A 19,551-nucleotide genomic window follows, 5' to 3' on the forward strand; every position below is an offset into this window, starting at 1 on the left:
ACACTGTATTAGGGGCGGCTCTGGGTCAGGCCTGGGGACTGGCCAGGAGGCCTCAAAATAATAAAACCTCAGGCCCGCAACCCAGGGACTTCCCAGTGTTGCCTCAATACAAGCTCAGCTCAGACTACATCACGACACACTCGTTTTTAAGCCTATCCTTCAGGTTTTAAAAAAGTAATAAAATTAATTTTAGCCCTGACCCGTGTGGCTAAGTGGTTAGAGTGTCAGCCTGGTTCACTTACTCATCCTCCTCCCCCAGAATCCTAGGCGTCACTGGTCTTTTTATTGTCTCTGGAGTTCTGCCTTTTTCAGAATGTCTTAGTGACTTAGTGACTAAGTGACTTAGTGACTAAGTCTTAGTGATATGGGTTTCGGATTCCTTCATGTCTTTTAGTGGCTTGGTACCTCGTTTCTCTTCAGTGCTGAATAATATTCCCTTGTCTGGGAGCACCAGAGATTGTGTGTCCGGTCACCCACTAAAGGACTCCTTGCTGGCTTTCAGTTTTTTAAAAATATATATATATTTTATTGATTTTTTACAGAGAGGAAGGGATAGAGAGTTAGAAACATTGATCAGAGAAACACATCGATCAGCCGCCTCCTGCACACCTCCTGCTGGGGACGTGCCTGCAACCAAGGTACATGCCCTTGACCGGAATCCAACCTGGGACCTTTCAGTCCACAGGCCGACGCTCTATCCACTGAGCCAAACCGGTTAGGGGGGCTTTCAGTTTTTGCAATTACAAATAAAGCTGCTATAAACACGCATGTGCATGTTTCTGTGTGGGCATATTTTCAACTCCTTTGAATAAACACCAAGTGTGATTGCGGGATCATAAGGTAGAAATATGTTTAGTTTCGCAAGAAACCCAAACTGGCCTGGCCAGGTGGCTCAGTGGTTGAACACCAGCCCATGAACCAAGAGGTCACCACCGGTTTGATTCCCAGTCAGGGCACATGCCTGGGTTGTGGGCTCCATCCCCGGTAGGGGGCGTGCAGGAGGCAGCCTATCAATGTTTCTCTCTCATCAATGTTTCTGTTTCTCTATCCCGCTCCCTTTCTCTCTCTCTAAAATAAATAAAAAATTATATATTTTAAAAAAACTGTATTGCATAGTGGCTGCACCATTTGCATTCCCACCAGCAATGAGCAAGAGTCCTCATGGCTTTGCATTCTCCCCAGCATTTGGCACTGTCAGTTTTTGAAATGTTAGCCCATCTAGTAGATATGCATCTCATGGTTGTTTTAATTTGCAATTTCCTTAAAGCCGTGTTAGTTAAGCATCTTTCCATGTGCTTATTCGTCATCTGCATGTATATATATGGTCTGTTGAGATCTTTTGCCCATTTTAAAATTGGGTTGCTATCTTCTTGTTGAGTTTTAAAAATCCTTTGTATAGTTTGGATATAAATCCTTTACTGGATATATGTTTTGCAAAGATTTTTCTCTAAGTCTTTGGCTTAGTTTTTAATGATCCCAAGTGTTTGTTTATCTTAAAGCAGAAGTTTTAAATTTTAGTAAAGTCCAACTTAACAAAGTTTTTCTTTTATGGATCATGCTTTAAATGTTGATCTAAAAGCTCATTGCTAAACTTAGATCCTAGATTTTCTCCTATGGTATCTTCTAGAAATTTTATAGTTTTTCGTTGTACATTTAGGTCTATGGTCTATTTAGAATTATTTTTGTGAAAGGTAGAAGGTCTATGTCTAGATTCTTTTTTTCTTTATTTTCTTTCTCTTTTCTCCAATGGATGTGCAGTTGTTCCAGCTCCATTTGTTGAAAAGACTGTCCTTTCTCCATCAAATTGTCTTTGTTCCTTTGTCAAAGATCAGTTGAACCAACTCTTTGATTACCATGTGTCCAGTGCTATATAATCAGTTATCTCATTTAATCTTCAAACAACCCTATATATTCCCATTTTATAGATGAGGAAATTGAGGCTCAGAGAGGTTAAGTAACTTGCCCGAGGTCTCACAGCCAGCAAGAGAATACTGGATGACCCTGCATATCTGCCCTACTCTACAGCCTGTCCCTTACCCCCTCTGCTTTCTTCTTCTCTGGGACTCTACCCAGAGGCAGCACCTATGGCCTCCTTTCTTTGAGAGAAGGACCCAGACCAAAGTGAGCCCCTGTCCTAAGAGCTGGTTGGCACCATGACCTGTTTTTCTCTCTGCAGCAGACACTGTCGATGCCCCACCCATATCCTCTCCCAGTTACCAGTCCCAGCCTCTCGCTGCCAGCACTGGAGACTCTGCCGGAGGCATTCTCTGGCCACAGGGGCCAGCTTCCCCTGAGCAGAGGGTGTATGGAGAGTTGATGCCCACAGGAGCAGGCCTTGGCAAGGATGATTGGAATTGGGGGATGAACATCTGCGTCCTCACTTCTCAGGGAATGCGGGGGGCAGCTCTGACACACGGTCAGCAGCCTCCCAGAGGTCCCAGAGAGACGGAGCCCCGGTCCCCCCGCCCAGGGACACACCTCACTGGCTTCTTTCCCTCCTCCTTCACTTCCCCACTCCCTCAGTGTCTTCTGGGACCTTCCCCCGTGCCAATGAAGGGCACTCCAGCCCTCGTCTGAGGAGCCCCTGGGCCATCTTATCTAAGTGGGCCCCTCCGGCAGCATCCTTGATATTCCTCTGAAGAGCCACCCTCTCCAGCTCTCAGTCCAGACGTGTCCACCCCAACCCCCAAAGTGGGCGGTGACTCAGGAGTGGCCCCTCAGAACACTGTGGTCCCTCAGCCCTAGTGATTTGGTCAGAGGTGGGCATGTGACCCATCAGAGCCCACTAGACACTTTGAGATTTTTCCGGGGTGAAATAGCTGCCTCCCCTTTCCACAGGCGTCTCTCACCTGTACCAGCTAGAGGATTGGGGCTGGAGCTCTGGCAGCCATCTTGTACAACACCAGCTTTACTGCTTTTTCTGAATATAAAGTCAGAACACGTTTGTAGGAGAGTGTAATGATGGTCCCAATTCTTTATCCCTCCCTCCCTGTACCCACACTCCTCACCATGTAATTTATAAGTGTCTCTTACTTGGACTGCGAGCTCAGCCGCATGACTTGTTTTGGGAAAATGGGATGTTAACAGATGTGATGGGGCAGAAACTTGAAAATTTGCTTCCATGATTGGACTTATTTGCATTCATGCCATTGTCATGAGCATGTCTCCAGGACGGGCTCTCCCACAGGATTAGAAATAATGTGGCACAAAGTCACCTTCACTGTCCCCGTCATGGCCAATCTAGATCAGCCAGTCTATGCCCAGACATGAGAGTCCAGCCAAGATCAGCAGAGCCACCTAATCAACAACCGAGTGTGAGCAATAAATGCTTACTGTTGCAGGCCATGGAGGGCTTGTGGCAACATTACCATAGCAGTAGGTAATGAATGCAATTCTCAGTTAGAAAGCTAAAGCCATACAGAAAAGTATCCAAAATTAAGAGAGCCCGGCCTGTGTGGGTTAGTGGTTGAGCGTTGACCTATGAACCAGGAGGTCACGGTTTATTTCCTGGTCAGGGCACATACCCCGGGTTGTGGGCTCAATCCCAGAAGGGGGAGTACAGGAGGCAGCCAATCACTGATTCTCTCTCATCATTGATGTTTCCATCTCTTTCTTCCTCCCCCTTCCTCTCTGAAATCAATAAAAATATATAATAAAAAAAATTAAGTGAAATAATCTGAAATCTCCAATGTAGCCACTGGGACATTTTGGTGAACATCTCTCTGGGTGCAAGTGCACACACCTTACACACTTCCTCCCATATCCACAGTCACAGAATTTATGTCACTTTGGCAGGATGGGGGAGGATCCTGGGGCAAAGGCCACAAAGATAAGGCTCTGATGCCATCCTCATAAATGAGAGCTGTTTGCGTCAGCATGTCTGGGGGGGAGTAACAAGGATGAAAGGCCTAACATTGGGCATAGGGAGAAGAAACGGAAAGACTAAGGTTTCAGGGCAATTAAAGGAGATTGCAAAGCATGATGGTTAACAAATCAGAGACATAACATAAGCAGGAATGGGGCCTTGGGAAAGAATCAGGTTGGTGTATGTGAAACCCTGTCACCCAGAGCCCTGGGGTTCATTCATTCATTCAGTGAATATTTACTGATGCCTGCTATGAATCAGCCATCCTAGGAGCTGGGGACTGCAAAGGTGAGTAAGATTTGGTACCCGTTCTAAAAGGGGAGGACAGGAACAGAGAGAGTTTTCTAGAGGAGAGGCCAACTAGGAGGGCATCTGATGGGTGAGTAGTTCTCCAGTGAGGGCGAGTGAGACCATGCGGCGAGTGACCCAAGGGAAGGAACAGAACTTGACAGGTATGAAGGGGAGACCAATCACTGGGGTAATTGATATGTGATTAGGTCGCTGAGGAGGCAGGGAGAGTGACAGGGCAGGAAGGAAAGAAACAGGGTTCTGTTCCAGGAGAACAGTAACTTAAGTCTCTTTGATTACAACCCAGAGTAAGAAATGCATTTTCACCCGGCCGGCGTGGCCCAGTGGTTGAACATTGACCTATGAACCTGGAGGTCATGGTTCAATTCCCAGTCAGGGCACAAGCCCACGTTGCGGGCTTGATCCCCAGTGGGGGGCTTGCAAGAGGCAGTCGATCAATGATTCTCTCTCATCATTGATGTTTCTCTCTCTCTCTCCCTCTCCCCTCCTCTCTGGAATCAATAAAAATATATTAAGCCCTAACTGGTTTGGCTCAGTGGACAGAGCTTCAGCCTGCAGACGGAAGGGTCCTGGGTTCAATTCCAGTCAATGGCACATGCCCGGGTTGCAGGCTCGATTTCGATTAAGGGCATGCAGGAGGCAGCCAATCAGTGATTCTCTCATGTTTCTCTCTCTCGCTCTCTCTCTCTCTCTCCCTCTCTCTTCCTCTCTCTCTCCATTCCTCTCTGAAATCAATAAAAAAATATATTTAAAAAAATAAAAAATATATTAAAAAAAGAAATGCGTTTTCTATTTTGGCTCAGTACAATCATACACACACGCGCACGCGCACACACACACATCAACAAAGCAATATTTCACCTTGCAAGATGCCACTCATTCATATATTTTCTATTCAGTCCTGTAGGGGCAAAATAAGCCGACCACAAGATAGTACACATCATAGAATTTCATGTATGTGAAATTCTGTAACAGCAAAACCAAGCTATTGTGGTAGAAACAAGATTAGTGTTGTTTGGGTGCGGGTGGGGCGGGGCAAGGTTAACTGCAAAGAAGTGAAAGAGAACTTCCCTAGGAGATGGAAACGGTGCATATTTTGATTGGGGCGGTGGTTACATGGGCACATGCATTTGTTAAAAATAAATATATAAAAATAAATGCATGTGAGGGAACTTTCTGGGGTGGTGTCGATGTTCTATATTTTGATAAGGGATTTGCATTGCATAAGTGAATGCATCTGTCAAAACTAATCAAATGAAACACTTAGATTGTGCATTCCATTGTATGTAAATTTTACATTAAAATTGGGGACAAATATCAAACTGTAGTTGATGATATTCAGGCTGAAGTATTCTGGTGTTTGCAACTCACTTTTTGAAATACACGAAAAAATAAGATATATTGATGGATGGATAGAGGAATGAGAAGGCGGACAGATATGTCATAAAGCAAATATAATAAAATATTAATGCATGTTAAGACAATTTAGTGAGGAAAGACTAACCTTTTCAATAAATGGTGCTGGGATAACTGCATATCCACATGCAAAAGAATGAAGTTGGATCCTTATCTCACATCATATACAAAAATTAACTCAAAATAGAGCAAGGACCTAAATGTAAGAGCTAACGTACAAAATTCATAGAAGAAAACATAAGCATAAATCTTCCTGAATTTGGATTAGGCAATGGTTTCTTAGTTATGACACACAAGTACAAGCAACAAAAGAAAACAGATGAACTTAACATCATCAATTTTAAAAGCCTCTGTGCTTTAAAAGACACCACCAAGAAAGTGAAAAGACAATCCATAGAATGAAAGAAAACTTTTGCAAATCAGATAGCAGATAAGAGAGTTGTATCTAGAATATGTAAACAACAATTACAATCTATATATAAAAAAGGCTAAACGACCGTCCGACCGTCCGACCAGTAGCTATTATGTGCAATGACCACCAGGGGGCAGATGCTCAACGCAGGAGCTGCTAAGCTGCTGTGACTTGGCAGCAGCAGTTCTCAGATGATGCACCCTGGAACCAGAGAGGAGGGAGCCCGATTCCAGGGTGCATCACTTGAGAACCATCCTCTCACAATCCGGGACTCCTCAGGGGATGTTGGAGAGCTGGTTTTGACTGATCCCCACAGGCTAGGCTGCGGGACCCCACCTGCTGGAGACGTGTGGCCAGCTGGGAAGGGACTGTGTCCAGCCCGTCTCGCCCAGCCCTGTCCCGCAGGCCACCTTCTAATTAATTTCCTTTCATGTGCACGAATCCATGCACTGGGGCACTAATTCAGTAATAACAATGAAGTCCCAATTTGAAAATGGGCAAAGGATCCGAATAGGCAGTTCTCCAAAAAAGATATATAAGAGGCCAAGAAGCTCATGAAAAGATGCTTAGCATCATCAGGGAAATGCAAATTAAAACCAGAGTGAGACATCACTTCCACCCTCATACGCTGCTGATGGGGATATGACACGGACAGCCCTTTGGAGAACAGTCTGGCAGTCCTTCAAATGGTTTAAACACGCTACCATATGATCCAGCAATTCTGCTCCTAGCTATATACCCAAGATAAATTAAAACATGTGTCCATATAGAAACTTGTACATGAATGTTCACAGAAGCATTATTCATAGTAGCCAACTGATGGCAAATAAAATGTGGCGTATTTATACAAGAAAATATTATTTAGGAATTTAAAAAATGGAGTACAGATACATGCTACAACATGGATGAACCTTGAAAACATGTTAAATGAAAGAAGCTGGTCACAAAGGACCACATGTTGTGTGATGGTATTTTTGTGAAATGTCTATAGCAGTGGTTCTCAGCCTTGGCTGCACATTAGAATCACCTGGGAATCTTTTTAAAATCCTGATTTCTGGGCCTCGTCCTCCGGAAATTCTGTTTCTTTGTGATGGGGTGGGGCCACAATATTAGTAACAAAGAAACGGAATTTCTGGAGGATGAGGCCCGGAAATCAGGATTTTAAAAAGCTTCCCAGGTGATTCTAATGTGCAGCCAAGGCTGAGAACCACTGGGCTATGGAGACAGGAAGCAGACGAGGATTGTCCAGGGCTGGCGATGGGACTGGAAGAATAACTGACGGTGAAGGGCTGCAGGGTGTCCCCTTGGGGATTGGAAATGTCCCAAAAATTGCGTGTGGTGAAGGTTGCCCAACCCTGCGAATACACTAAAAAACCGCATTGTACACTTTTAATGGATGGATTGTAAGGTTTGTATCTCAGTAAAGCTGTTTTAAAACCTTCACGTGAACACAAATGAAAAATGAGACTGCACTTCAGCAAATGCTTCTGCTCTTCAAAGGTTGAAGAAATAAGGGGGAAAAAGGTACGCATCGGACTGTGAAAAATATTTGCAAATTATATATCTGACAAAGGTCTTATATCCATAATATGTAAAGAACCCTCAACACTCAATGAGAAAACAAATCAATTTTTAAAAATGGGCAAAAGACTTGAACCTACATTTTGCCAATAAATACAGATGCATAGCAAGAAGCTCGTGAAGGATGACCAACAGCATTAGTCATCAGGGAATTGCAAAATAAAACCACCACGAGACCCTTGACGCACAGATTGCAATGGCTCAGACACTTTAAATATGTAGACAATACCAGCCGATGGTGAGGGTTGGAACTGCTGGGATTCTCATACGGCTGCGGGGATTGCAAAACGGTGCCGTCATCTGGAAAATAGTGTGGCCGTTCCTTATAAACATAAAACGTGTTTCACCACACGACCCACTCGTCTAGGCATTTACCCTGGAGAACTCAGGTTCACACACAAACCCATCTGCAAGTGTTTGTGGCGACTTTATTGGCAATTGCCAACTAATGAAAACAACCCAGACGTCCCAGCTGGTGCGTGGATAAACAGCACATCCACACGAGGGAATACTGTTTAGCGATTTTTAAACATCTGCTTTATATACACTACGGAAGAATCTCCAATGCATTATGAAAGAAGCCAGACTCAAAATGCCACTCACTGTATGACTGTTTATATGACAGTTTATAGGGAGAGAACGTAGGCCAGTGGTGGCCAGGGGCCCGGGGGCGGGGGTGGGGCGCTGTGAAGGGCCGGGGAGATTCTCTTGGGTTGAAGAACTGTATCATGGCTGTGGCGGTGGCTACTCAACTGTGTCTGTCAAAACTCATCCAGTGGTCGGCAAACTGCGGCTCGCGAGTCACATGCGGCTCTTTGGCCCCTTGAGTGTGGCTCTTCCACAAAATACCAACTTCTGCACATGGGCCACGAAGTTTCAATCGCACTGTACATGCGCGCCTGCACCTGGTATTCTGTGGAAGAGCCACACTCAAGGGGCCACAGAGCCGCATGTGGCTTGCCAGCTGCAGTTTGCCGACCACTGGACTATACACTAAAACGGGCGAATCTCACTGTATTTAAATTATACCTTAATCTACAAAATTAAAAAATATAAATTAACGATAGATTCTAGATCAGTGGTTCTCAACCTGTGGGTCGTGACCCCTTTGTGGGTCGAACGACCCTTTTACAGGGGTCGCCTAAGACCATCGGAAAACACATATATAATTACATATTGTTTTTGTGATTAATCACTGTGCTTTAATTATGTTCAATTTGTATCAATGAAAATACATCCTGCATATCAGATATTTACATTACGATTCATAACAGTAGCAAAATTACAGTAATGAAGTAGCAACAAAAATAATTTTATGGTTGGGGGTCACCACAGCATGAGGAACTGTATTAAAGGGTCGAGGCATTAGGAAGGTTGAGAACCACTGTTCTAGATGATGGGGATATGCATGTTCATTGTACAATTCTTTCAACTTTTGATGTGTTTGAACCTGTTCATAATCAGATGTTTGGCAAAAAACATTAAAAAGATCTTAGATGATGAATGGATTAGAAAACTGTGGTATATCTACACAATGGAATACTATGCTGCTGTAAAAAAGAAGGAACTCTTACCATTTGCAACGGCATGGATGAAATTGGAGAGCATTATGCTAAGTGAAATAAGCCAGTCAATGAAGGAAAAATACCACATGATCTCACTCATTCATGGATAATAAAGACCCTTATAAACTTATGAATAAAAATAGATACAGAGGCAGAGCAGCATTGAACAGACTGTCAAACTGCAGCGGGAAGGCCGGAGAGGGTAGGGGGGCAGAAGGGGGGTGGTAGGAGATCAACTGAAGGACTTGTATGCATGCATATAAGCATAACCAATGGACATAAGACACTGGGGGGTAGGGGAGGCCAGGGGATTGTCAAGGGCGGGGGAAAAAAGGAGACATATGTAATACCCTTTGTAATACTTTAAGCAATAAAAAAAAAACATCTTAGATGGTTGAAAAAAAATGTATGCATGACCAAAACAAATGAATCATTAAATAAAATTTAACGAGTCATTTCACCCTTCAAATCTTAAACAATAAAAAATAATACATATAATGATTACAGCGTTATAGGCCATGATCCATCACATTGATTTGATAAGCTATTGATGGGCCATGATCTTCAGTTTGAAAAACACTGCTTTAGAGCAGGCTTTGACACTTGAACTTTAACCCGAGAGGGCCTGGGGGATCTGGGCCCCCAGAAGTGGGCTGAGCTGGGCTGATTCCCTGCTCAGGGGGGCCACGGCCAGTTGGAGGTCCTGGGGAGGAGCCAGGGCCTGTGCCCAGCTCAGAGGCAATGGCTGCCTGGTGTCCCCAGGGACCCTGGGCCAGGGAAAGATCCTGTGTCCTGCATCGGGGAGCCAGCTCGGGTGACCGCAGAGGGAGTCCGCGTTCTGGAAGTCACACGTGTGGACTGAAACTGCAGGCCCTCCTCACCGTCTGGACCGGGTCACACCCTGCATTTTCACTGACTCTGGCTGGGGAGGGTTTCAGAGTGACCACGGTTAGCTTTTCACCGGCCTTGTCACTGGGCACGGAGGCCAGGCTTAACACGAGGAAGTCATGCTTCCTGCATCCAAGACCATTGTGGTTGGGAAAATCTGATCCCTATTGTGTCTTAGTTATAGATTGGAACTGCAGTTAACGTCAATGTATACAGCGGCTCATGAATAAGAAAATGTTCTACTTTAAAGTGCAAGTTTAGAAACTTTGATTCCAACTCATTTCTGCCGTTTTAAGCCTGCAATTCAGACTTGTTTCTGCACGTGGGTGTGACCGACCCACGTCTTGGAGCTCAGGATGAGGCGGCAGGGCCTTCTTCAGCCGCCTCCCCTCCCGCCCTCGGTGCCCCACCGGGCAGGCTGCTCACACTGCCAAGGAGCAGCAAGGCCTGCAGACCTCTCTGCCTTTGCATAGACCTCCCCCCCGCCCCCGCCGCCCCCTCCCCCCCATGACCTCCTGGTCACCCCTCAGCCCCTTAAACTGCACCTCCCCTGTGCGGATTTCCCTGGAATTCTTCTCCTCAGGGCAGAAGCAGCGACTCCTTGTTCTCTTTGTGCATGTAGCTGTCAGGCCAGGCTGGCTTCTCCCTGGCTGTACGGAATGCTATGGGAGTGTGTTATTCCAAATAAAACTAAGTCTGATGCCAAGCCCTCTGGCCCCAGAATATAATCAATTACTCTCTGTGGCTGCTGGCATCTCTCCCTGCCTCCAGGGTGAAAGAGAGGGCGAGGCGTCACGTGCAGGGCAGACACTCATGGCGAGCCCTCTGGGCTCCGATCTGAGCGTCTGCTGTCCAAGGTCCAAGTCCAAGTCCGCCTGCCCTGGTAGGCGTGTCCTCGCTGCTCCTTCCCAGCTTGGACAGGCGTGCCCAGGCAGCGTGTGTGTGTGTGTGTGTGTGTGTGTGTGTGTGTGTGTGTGTGTGGTGGGGGGGAGCCTCCCCTCAGAGCATCACACAGGCACTCCCCTGGGTCCTGTCACCTCCCTGGGCACCATGAGGCAGCCCTGCAGTGTCACACAGCCCGAAATGCCTGCACCCCTCCTCCCAGTTTGGGGAGCTCGCCCCCTCCTGAGGCCCCTGGGAGCTTTTATTGGAAGCACAATGTGGGTCTCACGTGCGTAGGGGAGAGGCAAGGGGGGCTGAGGCCAGCGGTTTCTTACTAACTCACGCCCTGTTACATCGATAGCACTTATCTCACCGCTTTGCGCTGTTTCAGCTCCCGCCTGGCCTTCCTCTGAACTGTGGGTCTTCCGAGGTCACGGCTGCCTCACTGACCCTGGTCTCCTGCAGGCCGAGAGCGGGCTTCCTAATGGTAGATCGATCGTGGCAAGTTTTTTTCAAAAATATATTTTTATTGATTTCAGAGAAGAAGGGAGAGGGAGGGAGAGATAGAAACATCAATGATGAGAGAGGATCATGGATCGGCTGCCTCCTGCGTGCCCCCTACCGGGGATCGAGCCCGAAACCCCAGCACATGCCCTTGACCAACCATGGCAAGTTTTAAAAATCTCTCTGAGCCTCAGTTTCCTGGCCTGTAAAATACCAGTCTCGTAGCAGTGTGGTTGGGATGAACCAAGGTAAGGTGAGCTGATCCCTCGAACACTGCCTCACACGCCCCGATAGCTCCGCGAATGGTAGCGGCTATATTACTTTTTATTCTCATGATTGCTGCTTGCAGTGGATGTTGGCTGCCTACCCAACAGCCATCCCGACGCCTTTTTCCCGCTACGGAGACTGAGGGTGCCGCGTGCTCTCCTGCCCGTCCTTGTGCAGCTGGGACATGAGCCTGTGACCCATCTGGGCCACGGGACTTGGGTGGAGGAGCGCAAATCCTGCTGGGAAGGATGGCCTCTCTGGTCAAAAGACAGAGAGATAGACACCGACTTCGGACAGAGCCGTGGAGAGCGGCGGTGCCCGGAGCTGCGGCAGCCACCTGGTGACCGTGAGGGCAGAGCTACGGCTGAAAGCCAACGCGCTGAAGCTGTCAGAGCAGAGAGAGGGGCGGCGTGGGCCTGCACAGCACGTGGAGTCGCTGCCCCAACCCTGGCACCTTCTAGCTGAGAACACTTTGTCCAGTGATATCTGAAATGTCCTTATTGTGAGGCCACTTTCCGTCGGGTGAGTATCAGCAGCTGAAATATAGTTCATTGAGTACGTTATTATGGAAAGTGATACTTGGCAACTCTTGAAAGAAAGTGGCAGGGCCAGGATGGGAATCCTGAACACTGAGGCCCAGGTGAGCGGGCTTTCAATGAGTGCGCCCTGGTCTCCGGCCCCCAACTCCCCCCACCCCCATCCTGCAGACTCACATTAGGGGAAGAGCTGGCTGCCAACGGAGGTCATAGGTGGGTAACGCTTCTCGGTCCACCAGCACGTGTGCTGGCTCGGGCGGTTTGCAGCCTGCCCCTGGGAAAGTGGGTGAACTCGTGGCAAAAGCGAGTGCAAAGGACGGGAATCGTCCCAAACCCTTGGGCTTTGTTTTTGCTCCGTCTTGTCCCTTGTTCATTTAATATGGGCATCATAATCTAAACTGCAACCTCGAGCTCAGTCAGCTGCTGGCTGGCAAAGAGCCCACTGCATGCCATCTAGCCTGGCCTCACCGATATTTCTAACTTGGTTTTGGTCCGTTATTTATTCTCTTCTTTTGGAGACGCTGCCTTTCTGTTGCTGAGAAAAGCAGGGAGGAGGTTGTGCTTCTCTTGTTTCTGGTTAATTTTGTGGCTAGAAAAATGTTCTGGGAAAGACACAGGCACAGCCCAGTTTTACCACAACAACTACCGGTCCCCTGGCCCCGCAGGATGTAGCAGGAATGACTGGTGTGTGCCTCGTACAGGTTCATGTAATACTTACATTCATGCTTCTAGGTGTGCTGGTCCTATGGCAAGTCAAAAGTTAGCTAAAAAGTGGTGAGTGGTGGGATAATTTTAGGACTATGATTGGTCACCTGTAGCCAAGAAATGTCCTCTCTGTGCCCGATGCTCTCTGAGCTGGGCGCTCTCCGCTGGTGGCACCACGCTTCCGTGAATCTGACCACAGTTCATCTCCACCTCGCGCACTTTCTAGGGCCAGCAATGGCCGCGGCACTGAGCACACAGGCCTCTTCCCCTCTCCTCCAGCTCAGCAGCCGCTTCTTCTTCATGGGATGCTCTCCTGCGTTGACTCACAGGACTTGGGACTGCCTCTCTAATCATGTTCTCTTCCTTTTCATCCTGTTCTCTAAACAGAATCGTTCCCCACGTCCTCCCTGCTCAGCTCATTCAGAAACTCACTTTCCCTCATTGGATACATGTCCACATGCAAAGCTTCAGCGTGTGTATGTACATAGTCAGCGGACATCCCCCCGGATCTACTCTGCCCGGCCCCCTTCCTGGGAGGACCCGGTAGGAGCCCTTGTAGGAGCCCTTGGAGATGCAAGTGCTGGCGGACCACGGGTGAGCAGAGGCCCCGGTGAGAGCGTGGCTGTGCCTGCAGCGCTGTGCTGACGCCCCGTCCCTACACCTGGCCCTGCCCGGGCTCGCATGTCCAGTGCTTGGCGCCCACACCGTGCAGGCATGTCCCCCGCTCTCCCTCTGAGCCCTCCAACCCCAAAGGCCTACGACCAAAGTCATCAGCCTTCTCCAGCCCTGCTTCCCTCTGTGCTCAGCCTCAGTGAAGGTGTGGCCTCCAGTTAAGCAAGTTGGAAACGATGCCGTCATCTTTGGCTTCCCTCTCGGTCTCTCTCTTTTTCTCTTTCCCCGTCTCTCTTACGGAAGACAGCCAGGAGCCGCCGTGGTCTGTCCGCTCCACCTCTGCATTCCTCTTCGCATCTGGCCCACTTCCCTCTCCCACTGCCTCTGCCCTGGTCCAGCCCTAACTCCCTCTCCCACTGCCTCTGCCCTGGTCCAGCCCTAACTCCCTCTCCCACTGCCTCTGCCCTGGTCCAGCCCTAACTCCCTCTCCCACTGCCTCTGCCCTGGTCCAGCCCTCACTCCCTCTCCTACTGCTTCTGCCCTGGTCCAGCCCTAAGTCCCCCTCGCCCAAACTAAGGGGACCTCCTTCCCTGCTTTCTGTTGCTGGTGGCAGCCTCTGTGCAGAGCCACCAGCCCCGTTGTCCTCTCTTCCCTCCACTCCATCCAGCGGCAGAGGCCCTGCGGAGGCTGACTCGTGACTGAGGAAGCCAGTGACAGCGATCCTCACCCCTTCGCAGATCCCACTGTCCCGGCTCCTTTGCAGCATGGGGTGGTGAGGTGATTCGGGTCTGGCCGGTAAGACATGCAGGGGAAATCCGGAAAGAGGCCCACGGAGAGGAAGACCTCTGTCACTCCTCCCACCAGCGCCATCCTCAAAGTCCATGCAGCATTTATGCTTTAGAAGTTTACTCTCCAGGCTGGCATGTAATGCCTGGACCACCAGCATTGTTTTTCCCCTTGTTTTTCCTCCAGCTTTACCCACGCCTCCCACATTCCTCACAAGGAGCCTGGGGGTAGGAAGGCCAAGGGCAGGTATGTCCTCCACGGTAGCTGGTCCCAGGGATGGCCCCGCATGAACCATCTCCCTGGTTCACAGTCCTGTGCAGCCCTCCCCCGCGTCTGCCCTGGGCCTGTGAAGCAGTTTAACTCCCAGAATGCAAAGGGCGCGAAGCTGTGCCACCTGGGCCACAGGCTCCGAGGACACTCTGCTTCCGCCCTCAGCAGCCCAAGCCTCCTGAGGAGTCAGCAACTGCGCCGAGACCACCGAGTGGTGAGGAAGTGCAACCCGATCACAGGAGAGGTGCCTGGAAAGAACCGAGAGGCCCAGGCAGTACAGAGTAGCAAGGCCCGACTCTGAGGGAGCTGGGGCCACACCAGCCAGCCCTCCCCTCTACTCCCCTGAGCTGACGCCGTGTGGAGCAAAGGCAGGCAGGGTAAGCTGGGTGAGAAAGTAACTAAAAATTACTTGTAGTTGAAGTCCATGATGGCTACTCCTCTGCATTCATGCTTTGCTCATATTGCCCCTTCAGCTTAGATCAGCTCGCCTCACCACACATACCCCATCCCGCAAGACTCTGGTTCTTGAATGCCGCCTCTTGTATAAAACCTTCTCGATTGCGTCAGCTCTGAGCACTTGGGTATCTTGACCAGCTCTGGAGCAGGTATGTGTTTTTGCCCACCTGTAGCAGCACACCAGTTTTGTTTGGATACGTGATCCCTCCCCCTTTGCGGTGGAACTGTCCATCAAGTTGTCCACTTACCCCTGTCCTGGGTCGGACATAAAACCTGACCGGGCCAATCAGCTGCTCTCTCCCTCCAGGGCAGATCCTAATGGAGGACTGCCTGACCGAGCTCCTGCAGGCCAGGTCTCCCAGCTGCTCTGACCCCTGTCCAGGGCAAGAGCTGATTCTTCAGCTTGTCCATGGAGTCTCTGAGCCCCCCTGGAGCAGAGACAGCAAGCTCACCAATTATTCCATTTGTCCCCAAACATGTATTTCTCAGCCACCTGCAGGGAGGGCAGACCTTGTAATGAGCGCTGATGGATGACATTAGAGTAGAAATGACACGTGCCAGTTTCAGGCTGAGGCGGTAAAAAAGCCCCCATGCAAACCTCCCTCCCTAGAGACCCCTGCACGGTCATCGAGGAGGCTTTGTGTTTGGGGTGTTTTAGGGGATGCAGCTGCAAGATCGCAGATGCTCTGTTGGCCGAGTCCCTGAGTGAGTGCAGAGCGGAGCCTCTGCGGACCCTCATGCGATATGTAGCATGACCCAGAAATAACCATTTGGAGGGTGTTTGTTACAGCACCATGACCTGAATAACACATACCCCATACCCTTCCTACCCTTCCAATATGCTTTTTTTTTTTTTTTGCTCGTTACCCGAGTCAAGTTTCTTGCACCTAAAATTGCTTAACTGATAAACTCCCAGTCCTTAGCAGTTTCTTCTTCATACACTTATTAACATGCATCCGTCTTATTTTTCCTGCTCAGCTGAGAGCAACTTTGCGTCCTATCACACTAGGGTACACTTATAAGGCTCCTGATGATTATGTGTTGAATGAATACAAAAACGGAATGAAAGTGAAAAACTGGATGAATCAACTAGATACTTTCTGTTCAACCTTGGTTTCCAGATCCATTTCCAAGGGAGCATTAATTAAAAGGGACCCTAAAATATGATTGCACCTCTTTTTTATGAAGGTGGCATGTATTTTGAATCATATTATGATGTCATAACTTCAAAAACTTTATCAAATGCCAAAGAGTAAAATACTTTTGAAAACATCAGAACAGCAGCAAAATTCAGTGCGTTCTCAACCCCTGACAGGCACTACATGCAGGCTGTTTAGTTTTTCATCTTCCTGTCCCACCCCACTCCCAGTCCTGATGTTTAACATCAGATTGTAGACAAAAGGAGAAGCAGCAATTTGGATATATTTGTCTATGGTTCCTGAATAAATTAATAATTTTCACATCAGTAAAAAAGTGCCTCAGGAATCTGCTTGACCAGATCCTCCACTTTAAAAGAAAAACCTACAATAATTCTGTATAGAAAAATGAGCTTAGCCTGACATAATGATATTAAAATAAGCTTGCTCCTCTTTACTTAAAAAGTTGGTGACTTTTTGCTTAAATTATGTCTATACAAAATAAAAAATACATAAATAAAAGAAACACCTATAGTATTGGCCGGTGTGGCCCAATGGGTTGAATCATCTTCCAGTGCCCTAGAAGGTTGTGGGTTAGATTCCCGATCAGGGCATGTACCTGGGATGCAGGTTTGATTCCTGACCCCAAAATATCTTTGGTGAAGATTTTAAAAAAAAGAAAAAAGAAACACCTATAAATGAAAATAATTTACAATCTGCTCCCAATGAAAGAGAGAGAGAGGGGTTTCAAAAGTATTTTACTCTTTGGCATTTAATAAAGTTTTTGAAGTTATGACATCATAATGTGATTGAAAAAAAATATATGCCACCTTCATCATAAAAACAGAGGTGTAATCATATTTTAGGATCTCTTTTAATTAATGCTCACTTGAAAATGAATTGGGAAACCAAAGTTGAACCGAAATAGATATTTTTTTGAATATATATTTTTATTGATTTTTAGAGCAAGAGGAAGGGGGAGAGAGAGAAACAACGATGAGAAACATCAACTGGCTGCCTCCTGCACGCAGCCTACTGGTGCATGGGTTGACACTCAACCACTGAGCCACACCAGCCTGGCACAATGTTTTTGTTGGAACGAACCTGAAGGGCACGGGACGTCGGAGATGTGAATAAATGTGGGTGTGTTGGACCACAGGCATGTGATTCACCGGGGACCTGGTTAAAATGCAGATTCTGTGGCAACAGGTCAGGGCGGGGCCCCAGGCTCTGCTGCTGCTGGTCCCCAGCCCACCCTGGAGGAGCAGCTATAGACGCTCCGAGTGCGATGAGAATCAGCACTGCAATTCAAGAGCTCCTGACAGGCCCGCCTGGGACCACACTGAATTTGGGGTTTTGATCAAGCTGCCCTGAATTCAACCTTTATCAGTTTCCTTTACGTCTGTTAGGACATCACCATAGCCTTGTCTCTTATCTTGAAACCACTTCTCTGGGAACTTCACTGTCTCTTTAGACACTAGCTGAGAACACAGAAGCAGGCAAAACAGAGGCCTGAGAGGTGGAAAAGGTGTAACCAATTCCACACACTAAAATGTGTGCCTTTTCCTGGTATTTAGCTTTATTTATTTATTTTCCCCATTTTACGATAAGACTGGCTATGTATTTGCTCAGGCCAGGGTTGCTGAAAGAAGGTAATTATAAGAAGAGATTAGGACTGCTGATACTTGACAGAGGGAAGGACATGGAAATATTATGAAAAGCTGACTCTATAATATAAAAAATGAAAACTCATGAAATTAAAAATGAAAACAGAGGTGCCAGAGGAACAGGGCTAATTCTGGGGTAAAGGCAAAAAGCCCAAGATATAGAAAATGTCCTCAAAGACATTGTTGTGCTCGTCATGTCATAAGAAAGAGATAAGTATATACTTCAGGATTATTAATATAGGGAATAGAATTTTAAAAAAATGTTTGTGCTTAAAATGTTTTCTAGTTATATAGAAAATTCACTAATGTATAACAATTCTCTGATGATGCTGGATAAATGTGGCTTTAAGTATATTCCAATTTTATATAGCATCGATTTCATTATATCTAAAATCTTTGTGATCACATAGAGTCCATTTATTTTGAAAAATAATATTTCTTGTGATTATAAAACATGCTTCTGGAGACAGTTGAAACACATAAAAAGTGACAAGAAAAAGTTTACCTAATATCCATCCAATCAGGAATATTCACGAATAATATTTTGGTATATAGAGTCTTCTAGTTTTCTCTCTCTCTTAAAATATACATTATGGGTTTTTTCCCCCCTTCTGACCTCAAGTATTCTTTGAAAACATGATTTTCAGGCTGCATAAGATTTTGCAGAACTTCACTTATTTTGACCACCATTTCCCTTTGTATTCGGAGACGTGTGAGCTGTTGCCACTTCCCCTGGAAGAATCAAGGCCGTGATGCCCTTCTCTGCATTTCCCTTTGTGAGCATCTCTGTTTATTTCCGCAGGCAGGTTCCCAGAAGTGGAATCACCCAGTCCAACAATATTTACGTCCAGGCTCTTAGAGAGCGCGCCCCGCCTCCCCGCAGCGGTCTGTGCTGAAGGGCTGAATGGTCCGCACGGCTTCGGCGGTGTGCATATTTCCCCGCCCAGTGTCCAAGCCTCCCCGGACTTTACACAGGAACCGTTTTTAAAGATGATCTTTGGGGCCTGTCACCATCCCTCTCTGGTGAGAGATAAGCTGAGGGGAACCATTGTCCCTCTCTGTTTCACCAGCACATGCCCATCACCTCCACCAGATCCAACTGAAAATGTAATAAATAAATAAAAATGTGAGCATATGGTTTCCATAAGCAACTTTATTTTCTTTTGCTTCTTGTTTTACTCATTTCTGCTTTTTGCTTTATTATTATTTCCTTCCTTCTGTTTTCTCTGGATTTATATATTTTTCTACCTTTTAAATCGATACAAATTACATTTTGTTTTCTTGTTTTTAATTAAGTACACTGAAGGTTATAAATCCTCCTCTAATTATTGTTTTAGTTGGATCCCACAGGTCTGATTATGTAAGACTTTTATTGTCATTCACTACTAAATATTTTGTAATTTCCATATTGATTTTTTAAAAAACATATGTAATTTTGTTTCCAAATGTATGTTCTTTTTCTTTTTTAAAAATATATTTTATTGACTTTCCACAGAGAGGAAGGGAGAGGGATAGAGAGCCAGAAACATCGATGAGAGAGAAACATCAATCAGCTGCCCCCTGCACACTCCCCACTGGGGATGTGCCCGCAACCAAAGCACATGCCCTTGCCCGGAATCGAACCTGGGACCCCTCAGTCTCCAGGCTGACGCTCCATCCAGTTAGCCAAACCGGCCAGGGCTCTTCTTTTTCTT

This window comes from Myotis myotis, unplaced genomic scaffold (genome assembly GCF_014108235.1).
Source record: "Myotis myotis isolate mMyoMyo1 unplaced genomic scaffold, mMyoMyo1.p scaffold_m19_p_5, whole genome shotgun sequence".
In the NCBI taxonomy this organism is placed as follows: Eukaryota; Metazoa; Chordata; class Mammalia; order Chiroptera; family Vespertilionidae; genus Myotis; species Myotis myotis.